The sequence below is a fragment of the Culex quinquefasciatus genome, chromosome 1 (assembly GCF_015732765.1).
Source record: "Culex quinquefasciatus strain JHB chromosome 1, VPISU_Cqui_1.0_pri_paternal, whole genome shotgun sequence".
Lineage (NCBI taxonomy): Eukaryota > Metazoa > Arthropoda > Insecta > Diptera > Culicidae > Culex > Culex quinquefasciatus.
In genome coordinates this window covers 93,653,175-93,676,754 of record NC_051861.1, presented here as the reverse complement: position 1 = coordinate 93,676,754, position 23,580 = coordinate 93,653,175, and the positions used below count along the sequence as shown (strand labels likewise).

At 38.2% G+C, this 23,580-nt stretch overlaps 1 protein-coding gene across 2 annotated transcripts in view; it reads right to left on the bottom strand.

The window, feature by feature from the left end:
* LOC6053338 (beta-1,4-mannosyltransferase egh) overlaps positions 1 to 23,580 on the bottom strand; it is a 101,032-nt gene that overhangs the window by 55,951 nt on the left and 21,501 nt on the right. The window contains exon 2 of one of the 2 annotated variants that reach the window (XM_038252434.1): positions 14,571 to 14,633. The exons of the other annotated variant lie outside the window; for it this stretch is intronic. The gene's annotated coding sequence lies outside the window, so the exon portion shown is untranslated. The remainder of the gene's footprint in view (positions 1 to 14,570; positions 14,634 to 23,580) is intronic. 2 annotated transcript variants of the gene reach the window in all.

Below are 23,580 nucleotides of genomic sequence, written 5' to 3'. Positions count from 1 at the left end.
CCACATGTCTGTGGTTCGTTCACTGAAAGGACACCGGCTGGAAAATGGGACGAGTTTTCTCGAGTGTTGAGCAAACACAATAGAAAGTCGTTGTCGTCGGGATTGCACCTACACCAACTAGTACCACCATGGACATACCCCCCCCCCCCCTCCCCCCAGGTTTACCAATTGTTTGACGACTATGACACAATGGAGAAGAAGGGGAGGAGGGAGTGGTTTTTATGATTTTTGTGTTCCTCTTTTTCCATTCTTAATTGCTTGTTCAGCGCGCGTGATCGGTCCGGCGGAAGTGTGTTTGTTCTACCCATACCATTACGGAACGGGAACGAAGACCCGTGAGCATGTCTGATGATGTTTGTCTGCTTTCCTCCTTTTTGTTGGAAATTGTTTACATCGTGTTCCTTTTTTATTGTTTCGTTTCTGCAACAGTTTTGGTGGAGCGTATTTTGTTAAAGTGTTGAAATTTTTGATAAAAAGTTGAAATCTTAAATTTAGAACAGTTAGTGAATGCGAAAAGAACTTTAGTGATACAGCTACACAGAAAAAAAGTCGTGGTAATATTATATTTGGAAAGGGGTTCATCTTTTATGTCAGAAAAAATGGTAATTTTACCTCTGAAAATGTGTAATTTAACCACTTTTCTGTTTTAATGTCGCTTTATCAGTCTAAATTGAGGTGAAAGTATATCATAAAAGAGGTAATATTCAACCTTCCAAAATTACACCTTCCAAATTTACACAATTTTTTGATGTGTAACTACTTCACAATACTTTAGCATCGTTTTCAGGACGTAGTCAAAGTCTGGTTGTCTGGATGTTTTGTTGTTTAATCACACTGAAGCAACAATTCATTAGAAAGTTTTCCATAAAACTTTTTATTATCTACTGATTTTTTTTACAAATGTCTTAAAATCAAACAATGTAAAATCTTATATAAGTTTAATTCATATGAGTTAATCTAAAGAATTTCGCAATTCGAGATTTTGTAATTTTTGTTATATTTTAGGAGACTGAACTACCTGTCGGCGTAATAATAAAAAAAAAGATTTTTGGAAGAAATCGAAAAATTATGTCAAACAAAATAAAAAAAGTAACGTTACATTTTTTTATAAGGTGCACCGTTTTCTAGTTTTACAGGCATTTTATCATAGTTTTTTAATTTTTTTTAAAATATGTTAATTGTTATTGAAAAATACTGTTTTCCTCTAGGTTTTCCTACACACTCCAAGAAATAATTTTAAAAAATCAGAAAATTCCTAAAATTTTCATTTTTGCCCAACAATTTGAAATGTACAAGGGTAATTCTCTACCAACTCAAAATTGCCCCGACCCCTCTTCGATTTGCGTGAAAGTTTGTCCTAAGGGGTAACTTTTGTCCCTGATCACGAATCTGAGGTCCGTTTTTTTTTTTTGATATCTCGGGACGGAGGGGCAGTACGACCCCTTTCATTTTTGAGCATGCGAAAAAAGAGGTGTTTTTCAATAATTAAAAAAGTTTTAAGAACTCTACCATTTTCCGTTACTCGACTGTAAAAAAAAATTGGAATAAGTCATTTTAAGGGAAATTTAATGTACTTTTTGAATCTACATTGACATCATTTTTTCATTTAGAACAAAAAATTTCATTTAAAAATTTCGTGTTTTTTCTAACTTTGCAGGGTTATTTTTTAGAGTGTAATAATGTTCTACAAAGTTGTAGAGCAGACAGTTACAAAAATTTTGATGTATAAACATAAGTGGTTTGCTTAAAAACATCACGAGTTATCGCGGTTTTACGAAAAAAAAGTTTTGAAAAGTTGCTTTTTGCGTTTCTCTTTGTTTCGTCGTCCGTGTCTGTCACGGGTGACGATGAACGGCCATGATCGATGACGACCAACTTTTTCAAAACTTTTTTTTCGTAAAATCGCAATAACTCGTAATGTTTTTAAGCAAACCCCTTATGTTTATACATCAAAATTTTTGTAATTGTCTGCTCTACAACTCTGTTGAACATTGTTACACTCTTAAAAATAACCCTGCAAAGTTAGAAAAAACACGAAATTTTTAAATGAAAAATTTTGTTCTAAATGAAAAAATTACCATTCTGGGTCAATGTAGATTCGAAAAGTACATAAAATTTCCCTTAAAATGACATGTTCCAAAATTTTGTACAGTCGAGCAACGGAAAATGGTATGAGTTTTTAGAACTTTTTTAGTGTTTTTTTTTGATGAAAAATACGTTTTTCGAAAATCTGAGTACGCCATCAAATCGGACGTCTAATTTTACATAAAAGTCCCTTTGACACCAAATTTCTATCTCATCACAGTTTCAGGCTGCAAATTATTGAAAAACACTTCTTTTTACGCATGCTCAAAAATGAAAGGGGTTGTACCTCCCCTCCGTCACGAGATATCAAAAAACGGACCTCGGATTCGTGTTCAGGGACAAAAGTTACCCCTTAGGACAAAGTTTCACGCAAATTGAAGAGGGGTCGGGGCAACTGCTGTGTGAGTTGGCGGAGAATTACCCACAAAATAAATGGGTAATCCTCCGCCAACTCACACGAACTCGAAAAACGTTGCCCTGACCCCTCTTCGATGTTTCAATTTTGGTTTTCGGGATTTTTACTAAGACTTTATTTGATTCCGAAAAAAACGTATTTTTCACCAATAAAGTTTAAAAGTAGTTTTGAAATCACTGCCCTTTCCCATTACTCAACTGTCAAAAATCGTAACATATGTCATTTTTTGGTAAATTTAATGAACTTTTCGATCCTGAAATAACCCAGAAGGGTATTTTTTTCTCATTTAGAACAATAATTTTAATTTTAAAATAACGTGTTTTTTTTTTAACTTTGCATGTGTATGTTTTAGAGTGTATTTATGTTCTACAAGGTTTTAGAGCAGACAAAATTTTGATATATAAACATTTGGAGTTGTATCATACATACTTGTATGTATTCTTGACGATTATTTGAATGTTTTTTGAAAAAGTGATGATTTTGACCATTTTAGACAAGTTTTTCGAATTTTCACCCCCTAAAATTCAATCTTGTGCTAATGAAAGTAATTTTGCATAAGAATGACCCTTTGGACGATTTGGACATGCATTTTTTTTATCCAAAAAAGATTAATTTCGTTCGCCAATATTTTATTTTTTTCCAAAAATCACATTTATTTTCAAAATATGTGATGGATTGTGCATCATTCTGTATTTTTTCCTCTTTTCCTGTTCTTTTTTAATTTGCAATCAATATTTAAAAACAAAATATATCAAGCAAAAAACTTTTAGCGGTACTGTCCATCGAAAATTCACAAAATTTCGGAAAAATTTTAAATTAACGCAGGTGAATGCATTTTAAATTTATTTCAGTAGTTTGCACTAAAATTTTCTTTGAAATTTTTAAATAATATGTTTTTGTCGCCTAATTTTTCGGGCCAGGATTTTGAAGGGACTCTTGAAAAATATTTGCAAAATTCTAATCAAAATTTACAAATTTGCCAGCCTAGCCCGCCAAATTTTATTGAAAAATAAATCATTCAAAATGGCTTCTTTAGACAAAAGGAATGCATTGACTAAGTTTCATTAAAATAATAATAAAAATACAAAGAAAAGCCTATTATCAAATACGTAGCGAATTACTCATCATATTTCGAGACAGAGTTGACAGATCTTCAATATTTTTTATCGGATTAGACTTTGAAACTTTGAAAAAAAACTTTGAGCTCTTATGTACTCATAACATAATGTAGAGTTGCCAGACCTTCGATACCTGTTTCTCAATGAAAGTTTCCACAAATGCCTCTCAAATCAAGTACCTGTCAGAATAGTGTGTCGCTCACATGTTTAATGTAAAGTAATGCACAAATGACTATATCAAACCCAGTCGTGGGTGTGACATCGTTAAAAAGCCTCACTAACGCGGAACGGTGGACCAATCCCACATATTTGTCTATTTAATAGCGCCTTTATTACTCACTCGACTGACCCTTAGCTTATCACCACAAAGTGCCACAAGTGTATCTAGCAGATGATGACGACCTAACCTCTATAATTTTGTCCTGCGATGTCAAGGGAACATTTGACAGTGGGACAAACCCGTATCACACGACTGCTGTTCCTGCTACTAAATGTGGGTGTCGTTCATCACGCGAAATAGTGATATTTCTACTCCCCTCTCGTACGGTGATGATAACAATCTAATAACAATTACTCGCTTTGACTGATTGAGAAGGCAAAGTGTCACATCTCTAAATAAAACTCATTTTTGTTCCTAAACAAAATCTAATACTTTTGAAGATATTGAAGCTCCAAATTTAGATCAAACTTTTGCCCCGGTAAAAATTCACAAACTGCCACTAATTCCACGACGGTCGCGTAGAACCACCCAAGCAGAACGCGATTTGAGCTCAAAAATTATCACTTTTCTCGTTTTTGCCACGGTTGATAGCAATCGAATCAAATGCGACGCCCCCTCCCTCTCACAAGCCGACGTCGTTCAGGCCAAATCAGTTGAGTATATGGGTTTCGACAGTATACGACACGTCCCGCGGCTAATGCAATTTGAGAGGAGAAAAAAAAAACGTCGTCGCAGTAGCGGCCATAACCCCGGCATGCACCTCGACCCTCACTAAAGCTAGCTAGAGAGGAAAGTTGCAGAGTCCATGATAGGTCGTTGGTTTTGTGCTGTCTTGTTACATGTAGTACAAATTTTAAATCTGCATTTAAAAACACTGCGAAAAATTGTAAATCAATACATGTTAAGTCCTGAAGAAGACCTTAAAGTTGATCGAAACGTAGAAAGCAATTTTTAATTGACAAAAACTTAACCTCAAATTGACCCATTGTGGCAAGATGGCACTACCTCAAATTCGGAGCTAGGAGTTGATCGCCGCGGCATCGTTTCGAGAGTCGTTACAAACGACGACGACGACGACAACGGGGTGGTATTTTTTTTTTTTTTTGAATTAAATATACTTTATTGAATCTTTCTTATAATAATTACATTTGGTTTACATAATAAGTGGTCAGCTGTGGCTCTTCAGCTTTAGTTTGCTTTTCGTGATTTAAACACTGTTCATTTTCTTAACTTTAAAAGTATATGATTTATCATTTTTGTAACACTAGGTACAATGAGGAAAAAAAAAATGTTAAGAAAACATAACCTAACCTAAAACTAACTTAAACTTACAATAAACTAAACCAATCCTTGAATCAAGGGGTATTCAGATATAGCACATTTTTCCCTGAATTTCAAACATTTTTCTTGAATCTTCTGATCCAACATTTTTACTTCTGCTAATTCATGAACCTCACTTGATCTTGTCCAGCCAGGAACATTCAAAACCATTTTGAGTACCTTGTTTTGGACACGCTGGAGCTTCAATTTATGAGTTCTAGCGCAACACTCCCAAACAGGTACTGCATACTCAATAACGGGGTAAATTATTTGTTTGTAAACTGCTAGCTTATTTTTCAAAGATAGCTTTGATTTTCTGTTAATTAAAGGATACAAACACCTGATGAGAATGCTGCACTTGTTCAATATTTTATCTACATGCTGCCGAAACAAAAGTTTCGAGTCAAGTATGAGACCTAAATAGACAACTTCCTTTGACCAGGGTATCGAAACATCATTCATTTTAATCAAAACATCATCCTTTGGGACAAATCGGGCCGATTTGGAAAGTGGAAAAATGATGGTTTGAGTTTTGGCTGCATTTATGCGAATTTTCCAGTCGCCAAAGTATTCGGAAAGAACGTCAAGACCCTTCTGAAGACGGCCAACTAAATATCTGGTTATTTTACCCTTATAAATAACGGCAGTGTCATCAGCAAAAAGTGACAACACACCATTACCAGGAAGAGTAGGCAAATCAGATGTAAAAATATTGTACAGAAGTGGGCCAAGAATACTTCCTTGGGGAACCCCAGCATCAATGTTGAATAATCCAGAAGCAATCCCATTCAGAAAAACCTTGAACGATCTCTCCGAAAGATAGTGCTGGATAATTTTGATAAGATACATTGGAAAACCGTATAAATACAGTTTATGTATCAAACCATCATGCCAAACATTGTCAAAAGCCTTCTCAACATCCAACAAAGCCATAGCAGTTGATTTAGACTCAAGCTTGTTCTGCTTGATGATTTTAGTTACTCTCGTAAGCTGATGAGCAGTATTATGTCCCTTTCGGAAGCCAAACTGCTCATTCAAAATTATATTATTATCGTTGGTAAAATCCAAAAGCCTTGAATAGATGACCTTCTCAAAGAGTTTGGACAGACTACTCAAAAGACTAATGGGACGATAACTTGTTGGCGATGTTGGATCTTTTGAGGCTTCAAAATTGGTATGACTTTGCCCAGTTTCCAATTGGTGGGGAAGTAACCAAGTTGCAAACATTTATTGAAAATATTGGCTAGATGTTGAAAGAACTGATCACTCTGTTTTTTCAACACTAGATTAAAATGTTATCAAAGCCTGGAGCTTTCATATTTTTCATTTGTTTAACTGCAACTTTGACTTCCTCACCAGAAACATGGGAATCTGCAGGAAATTCAAAGGTAGAGTCATTGATTGTTGAAATACTATTGGCAACTGATGTTTCTTTACGGCTGGTCATGGAAGCGCCAAGATTATGTGAACTAACAAAATGAAGCCCAAGTGCATTTGCCTTTTCCTCGGATGTAATCAAAGGAGAATCCTCAACAATAAGAGGAGGAATAGGCTTTGGTTTGTTTTTAAGAACTTTTGAAAGTTTCCAAAATGGTTTTGAATAATTCCCAAGCTGGCTTACATGTTTTGAAAATTCTTGATTTCTGATATTGTCAAGTCGGTCTTGTATGATTTTGTTCAAATTGTTCACTGAAATCTTTTGTCATAGTCCCCAGTCCGTTGATATTGTCTCCTATAAACATTCCTAAGTCTAATCAAGTGTTTAGTATCTACGTCAATATCAGTTACCTTAAAATTAACAGGAACCTCCCGAACGTTGGCAGCCTCTGCTTGGTTGATAGCCTGCTGGATCACCTCCAGCGAACGATCAATATCGGCAGAAGTTTCCGGGTGTTGATCATAGTCGATGTTGCTGTCGACCACTTGCTGAAACTGCTGCCAGTCAACGTTGTGGTAATCTTTCCGGGTTGGTTGCCGCTGCGGAGTAACGGAAGCTCCAACCTCCACAACCACCGGATAGTGATCAGAACTCAACTCTTCAAACACCTCAGGATGAGCCACGTTCTCAGCCATATTGGTAATGAAGAAGTCGATGATTGAGTGATTCCCAGACCGAGCCACCCTCGTTGGACGATCCGGACTCACAACGTTGTAGTATCCGTTTTGCAGATCGTTGTGCAGAATCACTCCGTTCCGATTCCTCCTGCTGTTGCCCCAAACTTCATGCTTCGCGTTGAGGTCACCAGCGATGATGTACTTTGCGCTCCGCCGTGTCAGCTTCTGGATATCGCTCTTCAGTTTTGCTGCTGAACCATCTCTGGAATTCACCTGACGTGGGCAGTATGCAGCAATGAAGAGTACTGGGCCAACCGAAGTGGGAATTTCCACCCCAACGGCCTCGATGATGTCCAGCTTGAAGTGTGGCAGCCGGCGTGGCTTGAGATCACGATGAACAGCGACAAGCACACCTCCTCCTCCAGAGGCGGTCCTATCGAGCTGCGTCGCGATCTTGTAGTTTTTCACCGGGCTTCAGATGAGTTTCCGTGATGGCAGCTACGTCGATCTCCTTCTCGCGAAGAAAATCCACCAGCTCTAAATTCTTTCTCCTAATGGAGCAAGCGTTCCAATTCAGCAGCTTGAGGGACCTACGATCCATACTGGATGACGAACGAGGTCAGCACTTCAATCTGCTGGGTCTTGGTTTTGCATCCACGCAGTGCAGCGGACATCTGTTTGAAAATATTGAGGAGTTCGGTTGAGGTGTAAAGATCATTACCATTTTCCTCAACTGCTGGTTCTTGGGTTGGTCTTGGCTCCTGGCTGAAGCCCGGTGGTGGCGGTCTCGGCTCCTGGCTGGAACCCGGCCGTGGATGATTCATCTCAGCTCTCTTCCTGGGATCCAACGGCAACGGTGCCAAGTTCGGGACCTGGCGTCGCGGTTGAAGAGGTGGAAAATTTTGCTCCACCAGGGCTGGAGGAGTTCTACGACGCTGAGGCTGATTCTTCGTCGATGCTTGCTGCCGAATTTTCACGAACTCAGCTCTCTTGGGGCACTTTCGGTCGGTTGACGAGTGCTCACCGTTGCAGTTGAGGCACTTCACCAGCGAATCTTGGATGCACTGGGATGTGATGTGCGCATCGGTACCACATTTGGCGCAACGACGCTTCAGGTGGCAGTTCTTACCTCCGTGCCCGAAGCCCAGGCAGTTGAAGCATTGTGTGACGTCACGATGCACTGGTCGGTATCGCTCCCACGACACGATAATGTTGAAAACCGCTCGAATTGCCTTCAGCTCAGGAAGCGTCGTCGATCCCTTAGCCAAATGCAGCAGGTAGAGCTGGTCACGGTACTTGATGTCTTTGTTGCGTCGGCTCATTTTGTGCACGGCCAACACATCCAGTTTCAAAACTTTTAGCTCGGCAGCTAATTCCTCCACTGGCATGTCGTACAGACCTCTGACGACGATTTTGTACGGCTTATCCATGACGACATCATGGGTAAAGTACTCCGCCTCGTTTTCGGTCAAGTAATCCTTGACCAGTTGATAGTGCTGCCTGGATTGCACCAGCACCTTAAATCCGTCCTGACACAGACGAATGTTGCCTAGGACTTTCCCAGACTTGATGAGTTCAACCAGCCCCGCACGAAAGTCGATCGTTGCTGCTGATTGCCGCACATAAAAAGGAGGCAGTTTCTCCTTTCGCTGTTTCACTTCATTCTCCTTTGCTTCCGCTACCTGGTCCTCGTCAGGCAGTCCAGCGAACTTGTTGTTCTTCAAAAGCTGCTCCTCGTGCGATGAAGAGTTCTCCTCCTCCTCATCCATCGGTACAGTACCGTCGCTCTTTTTCGTCTTTTTGCTGTTCGATGTCACTTCCAAAAGCACCTTCCTTTTGGAAATTCCCGGTTTTTGGCCATCAGTTGAGGCCTCAACCTTCCTTTTGGAAATTCCCACTTTTTTGCCTGCTTGAGCCGCAGGTAGGGCAATATTGCCGGCGTTTTGCGCCGGGACGCGACGAGTCATGTTGATTCAGACAACCTTCACCAACGAATGCTCGGATAACAATGACAACGGGGTGGTGTTTTATAGTAGCTACATAGATTTCCTCTCAGGTCAAGTTCAATGCTGCAGCAGCTGGTACTCTGATCTCTTGGGGGTGCTGGTTTCAACTGTGCAGCGATGTGTCGTAAAAAAAAAGAGTCGTTGAAAGACGCTTTTAAGTGAATGGTGCGAGGAAAGGTAGTGTTAGGAGCTACTGGCGGTATTTGTTGTGTTATGTTTTTACAATTATTGGGTGCCGCTTTAGTTTAAACGACCTTTCCTAGTTAAACATATAACACATATCAATCTAAGGTTTTTATTAGAACTAGTCGTACATTCACTCAAGAGGCTTGCTGAGTTGGATAAATACCACGAGTGCTCAAAATTTTTGATTTTCTATACATGAAATTCTCTACAAAATCGGCCGATTGTGTGCAAATTTATTTTTTTTATATATTTTTTATTTTGATCAAACTTTGTGAGGGCCTTCCCAATGATTTAAGAAGCCATTGTATGTCATTGGTTCACCAATAAAAGTCTCCATGCAATTTTGGCAGCTGTCCATACAAATTGGTACGTAAACATTCGAAAATCTGCAACCTTTGAAGGAATTTTCGGTTCGGTGTCTTCGGCAAAATTGTAGACATTGCACAGTGGTCCAGATCGCAAAATTAAGTCGAAAATGGATTTTTCGAAAAATGGTGATGTTTTGGAGCTTTGGTGTCTTCAAAAGAGTTGTTGCAAATGGAAAAGGGCAACTTTTGGTTTGGTTAAAAATTAGGGTGGTTCACTATTAGGATAATTTTGAAAATCTTACTTTACAGGAATATTTTTGGGATTTTTTGTCTTCTAGAAAGTTGTTGGGCTTGCCAATCCAAGCAACTTTGTCGAAGACACCAAAATTGTATCTCGTAATCTACACAGAAAAAAATATTTAAATTTACACAGCACGTAATTACTGTTTCTTATGTAAACTCACTCAATGTAATGTTGGAATATAATGTAAAGAGTAAAAAGTCATGGAAATTACTCTAATGTAAATCTAAATCTAATGTAAATCCTGAATCTAATGGAAACGTTGAACATGGAAACTCAAATCTGATGAATTTCTACCCGTGTTCGGCTTCCTGTAAATTCCTATTCAATGTAAATCATATATCCAATGTATTTCTGCCAAACGTTGACTTCAAAACTACCCGAACTAAAAATAGTAATATTTGGTTCTCTTTCTATCGCTCTCATACTTCGCTGGCCCACTGCCTGAGCCTCGCCCTGAACAAGTTGATGCTTTAGCCGCTCGTTTATAAAATGCGAAGATGGCTCAGTCGGCAGCGGGTAGCAGCAGTAACACCGAACATTCTACCCGTTGACCGTTCGATTCCAGTCCAGCGTTATTCCACTTGGCCGTCGACGAGAAAGCGTCCCCTACCTGTGAAACAACTTTTTAAAATCATAATTTCCTTTTGCTGCCCGCTTCACTCATTTTAAAATAGAACATAGGCCACACCCTTTTCCTACTGCAATCCAAGTCGAGCTTCTCATTCCCATTGGCTAATCAGAATTAGTTGATTGGTACTAATGTAAATTCCAAAAGTAATGTAAATTCGAAAACCAATGTAAATTTTCAAAACTAATGTAAATTTCCAATGAATCTAATGTAAATTTCCAATGAACCTAATGTAAATATACATCATTTATCATGATACCTTTTGGTACATGATAAATAATGTAAATTTACAGAAATATTTTTTTCTGTGTACGCCTTCTATGACCAAATTTATAGAAAGCATCTGATCAAACCTTCAAAAATCAGTTTTTTGAACGTGGCTTTTCAGGGTTAAGCTTTAGAGAAAAGTGACATTCTTTTAGAGCTCTAAAAATAAACATTTTTATTTTTTGACATGTCAATTTGGACTTAAGGGTCAAAAGTTACAGCCTTTTTTAGGTAAAAAAGATGCAAATTTAAAACTTAAATATATCGAAAAGGCGGAAGTCAAATTTTAAGCACCAGGGGTCTCAGGGGTTTTTCTTAAAACTCGAGATATCTTCATTTGAAAAAGTTTGATTTTCAAGGGAAAACCATATGGGACCACCCTAACGAAATTCGAAAATTGTTTAAATATATGTTTATTCCATGTAATTTGGCCCGCTGAATCTGTATTTGCTCTCAGAATTGAGCCAAAGCGTCGAAAAATGAAATTTTTGGTCATAATTTGGGTGTACATGATAATTTAACAAGGAAACCCAAAAAATGACCAAAAATTCAATTTTTTGACACTTTGGCTCAATTCTGAGGGCAAATTCAGATTCAGCGAGCAAAATTACATGGAAAAACATATATTTAAACAATTTTCGAATTTCGTTAAGGTGGTCCCATATGGGTTTCCCTTGATAGTAAGACTTTTTCAAATGAAGATATCTCGAGTTTAAAGGAAAACCCCTGAGATTTTTTCAGCGTTTATAAGGGACCATCCATAAATCACGTGGACAATTGTCCATTCAAAAAAACTAGTTTTGTATGGATCGTGGACAATCGCCGTACCCCCCTCCTCCTCCGAAAGTGTCCACGTAGTTTATGGATGGTCCCTAATGCTAGATCTCCTCTTTCAAATGCAACCTGGTGCTTAAAACATGCGCCTTTTAGAGATGTTTATGTTTTTAATTTGCAACTTTTTTACCTTAAAATGGCTGTTACTTTTGACCCTTAAATCCAAATTGACATGTCAAAAAATAAAAATGTTCATTTTTAGAGCTATAAAAGTGCTCTGCATATCACTTTTCTCTAAAGCTTAACCCTCAAATGCCACGTTCAAAAAACTGTTTTTTGAAGGTTTGCTCAGATGCTTTCTATAATTTTGGTCATAGAAGGCATAAATTACGAGATAAAATTTTGGTGTCTTCAACAAAGTTGCTTGGATTGGCAAGCCCAACAACTTTCTAAAAAACAACAAAATTCCCAAAAATATTCCTGTAAAGTTAGATTTTAAAAAACACCCTAATCGTGATGAGGACTATTTGAAAAAAAAATAGATGCACGGATTTTTTCAACTGATTTAAATTTAACTTTTGTATATAAAATTTAAAGAAGAATGTGCGGATTTGGTCCAAGGATGCAGAGCAGAGACCGACTCGAAGACACATGAAAAAAAGTCTTCTGGACCAACTCTAAACCCCGGGGTTCAAAAGTTACGAACTGTTGAAGTTTTTTTTTTTGTTGGTAAAATGTACAAAAATTCGTAAAATCATAAAATCTATGTTACCATGGATTTCGATCATCTTTACTTCGTTCGACGCGTGTCAGCGAAAACTATCAGTTCTGATAGGTTTTAGCATGATTGAAACATAAATTATTTAGTTTTAATCCGTTTGATTCATTTGTGCAGGAGGCTTACCATAGAAACAAGTCGAAACTTTAAGACGGATCCAGAAACAGAACGGATCCTACCCAGTCTGCGTCAGTGAGAAGGCTACAGTGCATTGGAAGAAGAAGACTTTTTTTTTCATGTCTCGGCGAGATCCCATTCTCCTTTCCCGAAATAAGTTTTTTTTTATGTTTTAAGGGACAAAAATTCATAACTGATAAGCTATATAGAAGAACGGACAAATTATGATATTTTGTTTTTTTTTTTTTTTTTTTGTTAAAGTCTTACCCAAATTTTGTTAGACTACAATTTTAAATGTAATTGACTTTGAAATCAAAAAGTACTTTACAGCACCATTTTCGAGAAAAACCACTTGAAGTTTGCATTCAATTAAAAAATTGCAGCAATAAAAAAAATTTAAAAGTCCATTCAAATGTAAAAAGTTTAGAATATTTTGTAAATCTTGCCTGAATTTAAGAACAAAATCGTCTAAGAATCAAGATTGAACCTCTGGTTGCTTAGATACAGCGGAAAATAACAGTAAAATTGATGTTTCAAAGTCTCACTTAAGCAGCCGCCCAATATCTCAGCAACAAGCAATTATCAATGGAACAATTGTGTTTTTTTATCTTTCCGAAATAGTAGTACCTTTCTAACGAAGTTTACCGAGTTCGCTTCGCTAGGAGACGGTGATTTTAGCGGATTGCAGACTGGATTTTCACCATGTGATGTGATGATTGTCTAAGCCCAAGTTGCCTAGGAATCGATAATTGGGAATAGAACCAATTCCACCTGAACCAGATTCTCACCACCATGGCAGCCGTCCATTGCCGGCCGCTCACATCTTCACCGCGCACCAGGGACAAGGATAGGGGATTTGGAAGACGGGAAGTGTTGATGCTCCACTTTTTTCAGAGTATTAAGGGAAAATCTCCACGGTATCCTCAAGTGAGTTTCGCTTGGAGTTGGACGGTTTTTGGGAAGGTGAATGGTCTGAGGAGCCACCCTAGGCGAGTGGTAACGACCGTTTATGCATTGTTGTTCGAATTCTTAGTGTGTTCTCATTTCTAATGGGAATGCTTTCAATTCTTCTCATCTCTTATTGGATGAATTCTATCAGTCGCCCAGGCTATTTATAGCGAGGTATTTTTAGATTCAATTTCAACTGCGCTTGCAATCTTGCATGCAATCTTGTTTGAGTTCTGATGTTCAACTTGCATTGAATTTGATTTTTTGTTTGATTCTTGGATTCAACTATATCAGTCTAAGTCCTACTCAAGCTACCAATGCTCCACGGTAAAGTGGAAAGCATTTTGCTTGCCAATCCTAAGGACAGGGGATCGAACCCCGCCGTGAGCTCATGTTTTTTCATTAATTTCCAAATTCAATGAGTCCAGAACATTCTCGTTGGGAGCAGATGGGTATCGAACCCAGTATCATTCGCTTATAAAGCGAACATCGTAACCATTCAGCCACGACCGCTCCCTCTTTCTAACGAAGTTTACCGAGTTGGATAAATACAAGAAGTGCTGAAAAAATCAAGTTTTGAAGTTGTTTAAAAAGTGAAAATCAGCAAATTGGATGGAGTTGGGAGCAAGTGCTTAACCTACCAAACATACGAGAACTTCCCCTAGTTTTACGACGGAATTGCATAAAATATATTTTGAAAAATGTTGAATCAAGACAAAAATTCTCGAAAGGGCGTGATCTTGAATATTTAAATTTTTGTATTTTTAATTTCGCTGCCCCAATTGCCATTTATAGCCTGGCCATTAATGTACAGCTGATGATACAACAGCAACTATACGTACCCCTTTTCTAGATCGCGACATTTTTACGAGATGCTGTTGAAAGCGAGTAACTACAAAACTTGCTTGCTACACTCCTTGAGTCGCGCGACATCGTTCGTTTGGTCGTGCGCAGCTGTTCTTGATTTTTTTTTGTAATATTACGATGAAGACGTGTCGAGCCACTTTACAAACAACATGCTAGGAATTCATAAAAACTTACACGGATTGTGCATACGAAGTGATTGCTGCCTTACTTTAGAGTTGAAATGGAAGGTTAACATACCTGAAAGTAAACAAAACAAAAAATGCTATTAATTAACTGTAAGAGTTTCAGAAGAAGTATTTTAATAGAAGAAAACTACACAGAAAAAAGTGTAAATTTACTCGACACGGAAATTATGAATCACATGTTATGTATGATTTGTTGCAAATTTACATCAAATTGCATTTAAATTTGAATGATTAATGACGTGCAAAAGTGTTACATCATTAATGATGTAACATTCAGAATATTTTTTTTTCTTTGTAGTTACTAAAAGTTTGTTGAATTTTACAATTTTACACAATAAAAAAACAACACTTGGGATAACCGCTGGCTCGATTCTTTAGGCAAAAATAAGTGACACAGAAAATCTGTGTCTGTGGATTTTGAGCCAAATCGGTTTCAATTTTTTTCTGCCAGGAGATGTGAAATTCGATTCCCTACAACTTTGTCGAAGGGTGCAAAACGATCCAAGTACAATTTTCCGAGGTCGTCGGATAATCGAGTCTGGACTATACTTAAAAATGAAGCAGGAAGAAAAACAAGATAAACCATTGAAGTTTAAATTCGTCAAGCGATTGAAAAATGAAAAATCCATAACCATAAATTTTCGGCACTCTACATTTTTTATCTTTTCCACCAAAAACACAAATAAAAAACATTCACTCTCGTTCATCATTTCGTCCCAACTTATGGTCCTCCACCGAGCATATCGTTCCAGTGGCCACCACCATGAATTAGCATTTATCGATTGATTGACGACTGCCAAAAAGACGACCAAACCAACAACACAACCTTCAACGCGTTTCGCCGTTTCCACCCCGGTGAAAGCTGAAGCTCCCAAGTGAAAGAGTGATGTAAGCCAAAATTTTCAGCTTCTTTTATTTTTATTTTTTGCGCCAAAGTCGTCGTCATCATCATTGTTGCTGCTGCTGTAGAAGTACACGCGCGGGAGGATTTTGTGGATTTTGGACGCGGCGCAGCGTAACCGGTACAATAGACACGACGACGACGGCTGGAGTCTTTGTTGAAGGTGGTCGATTATGTCAACAAATAAGCACGGTGTAAATGGGAAATTGACGCGGATCGATGGAGGCCGAGGTCATTATTGGTGGAGTTGGTACCCTTTGAATGGCAGCAGGTCACGCGGATTTGACTTTGAATATTTAAGAATTTCGCACATTTCTGTAATAATGTAGTCTGTAACTCTGTGGTTTTAGAATATAACCGTCCGGCTGTTGCTGAAGATTTGACGCATGTTCGGGTGTAAACCCGCAAAGCAATAGATAAGAGAATCCGTTCTGCATTGTTCCAGGTACATCCACAACAGCTGGTTCAACATGTAGCGAATCAAAACAATACCTTCTACAATCAGAATTTCAGAAATAAATGTAACTGAATATATATAGCCAGGACCGGTGGTGCTCTAAATTTACCTCGCTCTATACGTTGGTGAAATTTACGTTTACGCAACACAGCATTCCATGCAACAATTGTTTACAAGTCAACACTCAAAGACGCCTTTTACGAGCACGCTCAACGTAAACAATTTATCAAATTCCAGCTATCGCTGGAAGGAGAATCGTTAATTTTTAATGATTTATTCTACGTTACTCCTCGGAACAAAGCAATTAAACCCGTGACGACTGCGATGACATCAAAAATGCAGTTAGAACGTTTTTTCGTTTGTTCTATAGAGTCAAAACAAATCACTCAATTCGTGTGAAAAACGTCTTACGACAAGCTCCGCTAGATCTGAGTTTGGAAAAACATACGTGTGAACACGACAGAGAGAACCTGTTTCTGTATTACATACTTGTTCTTCCAAAGCTGCCATTTCTGCTCTACTTGAGTCGCTGTTTAGCTAAAACCAGATGAGGTGTGACGATCTGCACTGTTTCAGAATAGCTCGAAATCTCTAAAAGTAATCCCCTCTTTGCTTGTCTGTGACCAAGACTTCGGACTTGAAAAATTCTAAGTAAATGGCTAATTAGAGAAGCATACTAGCAGTTGCAGTTCGTGCAGCCACCTCCCCGTTCCGTATCATTCCTCATGACCGGTGGACGTGTACATCATTGGCTCTGTACACACAAGCTCTCGCTGAACAGAGCACGTATATTAACACGCGAACTCAACTCGTTGACTCGCTGGCTGGCCGGTTTAAATTGGCCTGCAGCAGCTATAAAGCGAGATTTTACCTGGCCAAAGCCGGCCCGGACTCGGTTGGCCGAGGTAATTAATTCGCGTTTTATGTAAAAATGTATACATCCTCCCCCAACCACCTCCTCGTCGAACATGCAAGTCACCACACCATGTGACACCAGTGTTCTGTTGTATTCTTTCCGTGTGTGTTCAAATAATAACTAACTAACACAATGCAGACGAGCTGGCGGGTGGTGATGACCGTCGTCGGCGACGACAATAGTTATACCTGCGTGATTCTTATCACGAAGCCGGGTTAAATGTATGCACGATTCCACTGTAAATAGTGTTTCTACGGGGTAATAAATTTACGGGTTTCAATGAGATTGTCGGTCAGGATAAATGTATGTCTTTTATTTGTAATAGAGGAGGAATTAGTTTTAAGCCGTTTCCAGATCTAAAGAAAACGAGATCATATGGGCCTTTTCATAGCATGGCCCCTCGGAAGGCACGTCGATAAGTGAGAAGATATGAAATAACAACTATTTTTTTCTGAGTAGTACTAAGGAGTACCAATAACTTTGCCGTTACAATCCGTTCTCAAGATACAAATTTTTGAATGTTTGCATAGCCTTTTCATATAACCAGCTACCAACATTGTAATGAAACTTTTATGAACGAACCAATAATTCAAAATGTTTTCTTAAGTCACAGAAAAAAAAACTCACCAGGTTTCAGCCAAATATAAAAATACAAAAATCCAAAAAAAAATATGCTAATTTTAGTAAGAATTGCCCTACTCAAATCAAAGAGCGATTTGTGGCCCTATAACCACGGAAAAAAAAAATGTCCAGGGCATTTGTAGAATTGCGATGTCCCATCCAAGAGGGTCCCACCAAAACTTCTTAGCATGGTGCTCCCATCGATTTATTGCTCTAACAAACAGGAACGTAAGCGGGGGATCCCCACGTTTCTACCACCTCTGTGGATTCAGAATTGTATTGTTGTTTCAACATTCGTGCTCAAACTCAACCCACTTCAACGAATCAGCGTTGCGGTAAACTTTTCGCAGTTGGCCTGGCCGCTTTAACGCTTGTGATGTTTCAATGCACTCTGAGGCAATGGGACACTGCAAATGTTAATAATGACAAAAGGATGCATTTTCCAGGATGCCCTCGAAAGACTGGCTGCGCTAGGGTTGGATTACATTAGATTAGAGTTGCTCTACTCAAACCAAATTAGATGGTATTTAAATAAGAAATTATGGAAACATGCACTTTCTAACACTTTATCCTTTTATTAACCCGATTATTGGAAAAGATGGTTAAAATTCATTTTGCAATGTCGAAAATTAAAAAAAAATATTAAAAAAAAACTACTTTTTTATATAATTTTTATGTGTAAAATCAAATTTGCATTTTTTTTTTCCTTTTAAAAAAGCAATCAAATTATTCGGAAACAACAATAAATCTTATATGTAGGTCACGTGGTTTATGCACGATCCCCCAGTTATTTTTATCATTTTTTCGGAAGAAAACTCAACTAATTTGCTAGCTACTGCAACAGTTGCAACTTGACAACAAAACAAACGATAGTCTTATTTTAAACCTTTTAACTTGAACCAGCATAAAAAAGTGGCCAAAGACAAATTGATAGGAAATCGGACGAGCTTTCCGGTGAAGATATTTTCGAGACTGAAAAATCAAATCTCACATATAGAAATTGTCAAAAAAAAAAAATGCTCAAAACCTCTGATTTTTCAACATTTTTATTTTGTCTTGAGTCTTTTTGTAACATCTTAAACTATTACCACAAAAATTTCAAACGAAAAAAAATGTGGGCTCACCTTTAGATTTGACTTTTAAACTTAGAAATCAAAAATCTCAAGGAAGTGGCGTTTTTTTCTTTCAGTGTATTTTTTTCAGAAAGTCCGTAAAATTTCCTCGAAGTTGGTTTTTAATCACTTTTTGATACGATGCAATGGGTTCGATATAGAGCAGTATTTAAATTACGAAAAACAACAATATTTAAAACACTTACGCCATTCTCAAATTTGATTATCGAGTGCCACTGGCTCCATATACAAAGAAAAATGGCTTATATAAGCGTAGGAGAACATGTCATCCAGGATTTTTTTTAAAGGTCCAATAAACCAAATTTTACTTTTTGCTTTTTGGGTTTTTTTTCAATACCCCTGAATCAAGGCGGTTTTAAAAACACTCAAAAAGCAAAAACGTGGGTGGTGCCTTCCTCACATTTACAAAGTAATAATGAAAATAGGTTTATGAAAAAATATATACCTGATACAGACTTTTCTAGAAAACATGCAGACTCTCATTTGAAGCGATGTGGCAACCGGGCGTTTCGCATCTGGCGCAACTCTCGCACGTAAACAAGAAGACCCGGCCTTTTGAGGTTATGCAAAAAATCACCCTTTTTTGTATCTACAAAAATCTTTTTCTTTGCATAACTTTTTAAATGCTTTACTAAACAGAATAGAATTTAATAGGGTCTTAGGGGACCCCAAAAGGAACAGAATAAGGCGGATCCGGCCAAATTCGGTTCAGCCAGTTCTGAGATAATCGTGTGGAAAAAAATCATGTCTACACACATCCCCACAGACATTTGTTCAGAATTTGATTCGATAGGTATACGTGAAGGTATATCTAGGAAGTATATTTAAGAAGTTCATTTTTCGAGTAATTTTATAGCCTTGGTGAGGAAGGCAAAACTGGAAATTTTGTCAATTGAACCTTTTCAAAAAAACTCCAGATGTCTACAAAGTTTTATTGAAATCGGAGAAGGTCCAGAAAGTGCCTTAAAAATTATTGTTTTGGGCTGGAATTTCTCCTATGTAGTTGATGCCTTCCTCGCTCCTAACTGGGTGACACCGAAGATTCGATAAGAAAAATCATCGGAATTATTATCTCTTTGGACACCAAGTGCGCAGAAAACTCGATTTTTAGTTTCTAAACCAAGTCTAACTAAGATCTGCTCTCAAAACATATATTGTTGTCACTTAAGTTATCATAACTTGAGACAGCGTTGCCAAATCTTCAAACTTTTTAACTTGTTTGGAAGGTCTTTCGATTACCTATCTACACCCAACCGGCGGTCGCATGATTTTGATGCATGGCAGCATGAAAGTATATCAGAATCTGCATGAAAACTGTCCTCATGCATTTTTTGCGATATAGGGGTATGACATTTTTGCCCGTTACCGACAATTATCGACATTACCGACGGCAGATTGATTGTATTGCAGAAAAAAAAAACCTTAACAGAACGAGGATATAACCATCAACTTCTAGGTTGCTGATCCGACACGCTACCACCGCGCCATGGACGCTTGATGAATGGTGAGGGACAGAGCGCGAACATAATGTTCTCTCTAGATTGTTGCTCGGGGACGCGCCAGCATTCTATGTGTTGGTGAGAACTGCACTGCCCATAATTGAAAATTCGGCTATTATGCCAAATCAAGTATTCCGAGAAAAACGCGTTTTAGTGTTTGTCACAAAATCTCCGTCAAGGCAATTTCCCATAAGAGTGGCATATTAGCCGTTTGGTTTTTCGCATCGGCAGCCAAATCTAAACATTATTTCTGTGAAATTCAAGGTTCAGAAGATGCGTTGGAACATCCTCTACAACCTGGTGCTAATATCTCGTTTTTGCCAAAAGTGGATATTAGCCGTTTTTTCAATGGTGGGCAGTGCAGATCGCTGACGTGTTTACACGCGGGCAAAAATGATCTATGGGCTTGCTGCAAAAAATGTAATAAAATATAACATTTTCCGCAGCAAATTCACTGTTGCAGATTTTGAGATATATTTTTCGTTTGGGTGACTAAAGGTCGTATGATTGATCTGGACAAAGTATTTACATAGATTCAGTGAGATCTATAATCGAGAAAAACTTACATGAATATCACTAAAGCGGTCATAACCTGAGGGGTGAATAGAGGGGCTCAAAAGCGGAACCGTTTTGAACTGTCAAAGTGGAACCATTTTACTGTTCGCCAGAAGTGGCAAGTATTAGAATCGATCATTAAGGTAATTATTGTAAAAAGCAAATGTGGTTTATTGATTTTCCCTTTCTCTTTATATTTTCATTTTATTTTTTAACTTACGAACATTTTGTGATTATTCTCGGAATAACCAGTACCATTAACAGAAAAAGTCGTCGTCGAGCCATTCATCCTAAAATTAACCCACTTCCTACAGGCTAACTCCCTTTTCAGCGCCCATCCGGAGGTCGTCTTCATCAGTTGATTCCGCCCGAATGGTGCGCGCGATTCCCTTTTTCTAGTACAAAACGATATTTTTCCTGACGGTGTACTTTGTCGCGAAAAGTGCACAGCACTACCGGGAGTTCTTGCTTACATTTTGTTCCAAACCGACATCGCGAAACTTCACCCACTTCTGACAAAGTTCTTTGTCTCCCGAAATCTTGAAAAAAATCGCATAGCAGATTTCAAAACAAATCATTCAAGTGCAAGGGAAAAGTCACGCTTGTGCTTGAACCGCCTTCTACTATTTGATGTAAACAAAGTAAGATCATTCGAAAATCACGTTACGCATTCTCTCTTTTCATGCCCCAGGTCATAACCCAAGACAGGGTTGCCAGACCTTTAAAGATTTAAATAAAATATACAATTATCCATCCAGTATCCAACGAGAGGTCGGATGATGGATTCGGCGTAGTTTTCATATACTGATGAGTGAGATCCGGATTCAAAAATGTGCCTACATATCACTTAACTGCCGTTCTAAGCATAATTGTCCCAGGTAATTTTTGGGCGATTTTGACTTTTTTTGTCATTTTTCAATTAAGTTTGACGAATACTTTTAGAAACACACATAAAATTTGGTACTTTGTTCGGAAACTCTTCAAAAACAACACCTAGTCTTTTTGTCCCATCATTGCATTTCTACGCATAATTGTCACACCAAGTATTTTCTATCACGAAATCAATACGGCAGTAAGTGGTCATAACTTGAGGCAGGGTTGCCAGATCTGCATTTTTTAAAGCTTATTTGACATAATTCGCATACAGATAAGTGAGATTCGGACTTTTCTAACATCCGGATCAGCGATGGATTAATCATCATCAAAAGATCTCTCGCGCACGAAACATTGGTAATAGGAAACTAAAAAAATCAGCATCTGGATTATACTCTTCTGGAGTTTTTCTTTTTTTTTTTTTTTAAAGGTCCAATAAACCAAGTTTCTAGTTTTTGCTTTTTGGGTGTATTTGAAACCGCCTTGAGTCAGGGGTATTATAAAACACCCAAAAAGCAAAAACAGAAAATTTGGTTTATTGGACCTTTTCAAAAAAAACTCTAGACTTGCAAGTGTAACGTCACACGTCGGAAAAAGACCTGTAGCATTTTGTAGATGGGCAATGTGTGTAAACAAAGTGAAATAAATAATTTTGAGTGATACTGACAAGGAAATTCACAAAAAATCATCAGCAGACTGATTTTCTGGGAGAATTTCGGGAGCGATCTTTTTTTGCGTGATTTGCCTCCTCTCTTTTTTGCGGGTGAAGAAAGTTCGCAAGCGAAATTGATTGTTTTGCGATTATTCCATCCCTGATCCGGATACCTCAGTGAGGAAGGCAAAACTGCTTCTTCAACCTGAGAGAATGCATGGAACAAAGGCTTCATGTTTTGTTTGTACATTTTCGTACTATTTTCATTCGACCTTTTGTCCTTTCGACCTTATGTCTTCGATTTTCGATTGTCACACAGTCAGACAGACCAAAATTCACATGTAATAGTCTAATCTTAATCATAATTGAGACGTCTCGCCACCACCATGCTGGACTGCGACACTCAACTTTATTATTTCGTAAGGCTTCAGACCCAAAACCGTTGCCGTTACATCGCATCGTGGTTCAGACTATAACGGAGAGCTTCCCGTATTGCGTTCATACAACAAAATGTGTCCTAAACCAAGAAAAACTGCCACCACGACAGAGTACGTGACCAAAATTAATATTCTCTCTCTGTTGACGTGGCACGTTCCTAATACCCAAACCGTCAGGCTGTGTCGTCCTCCACTAAACCACAACAAAAAGCCGGCTAATAACGAGCTTCCAGAAGGAACACTAACCACACTTCGACCCGTCCTTGGAACACAAAACTCCGACCAAAATGAAAAAAAAGGATGGAGAAAAAACACATGTCACCTTGACATAGTCCTTTGCCAGGTTTGCCCACACACACACAGGACACACCGGTCCCCATTAGACGGTCGTTAACTTAGACAAAGAACCTGTTGTAGATTACACCGGTTAATAATTTATCAGGATAATTATTTTCCCATTGATTGGTACACACGGCGGAGACAAAGAAGGTGAAACAGTTGGATACACTCGGATGGAAGAGCTCTAGCAGATTTTACAGAGGTGTAGGCCTTTTTTGAGTTTTGTATCACAATGCCTGGAAATCAAAGCGCATCGGTTCGATTCTCGGTTAAGAGGAATTTTTTTTTTCTGCGGTGTCAAACTTGTCACACAATTCGATAATTTTCGCTCGTGTGGTTGAATGAAAGGGATGTTTATGACATTGAGGTTGCGTTTATGACCTTCGTTCGGTATAACCGCAGTTCACCGTCGAACTCCGTAAATCAATCTAACTCGCATGACAGATTTATATTTAATACCGGATGCTTGCCCGCTTGTACTACAAGCCGTACACTAAAAGTGAGAAATTGAATTTCCCCCGACCTGACCGCTTCAGCTTCTGCCAGAGGAAATTGCATTACTTGCTGCCTTGGTTTGTCCACACGAGCTTTGGTTTATTTGTATTTCTCAAATTTA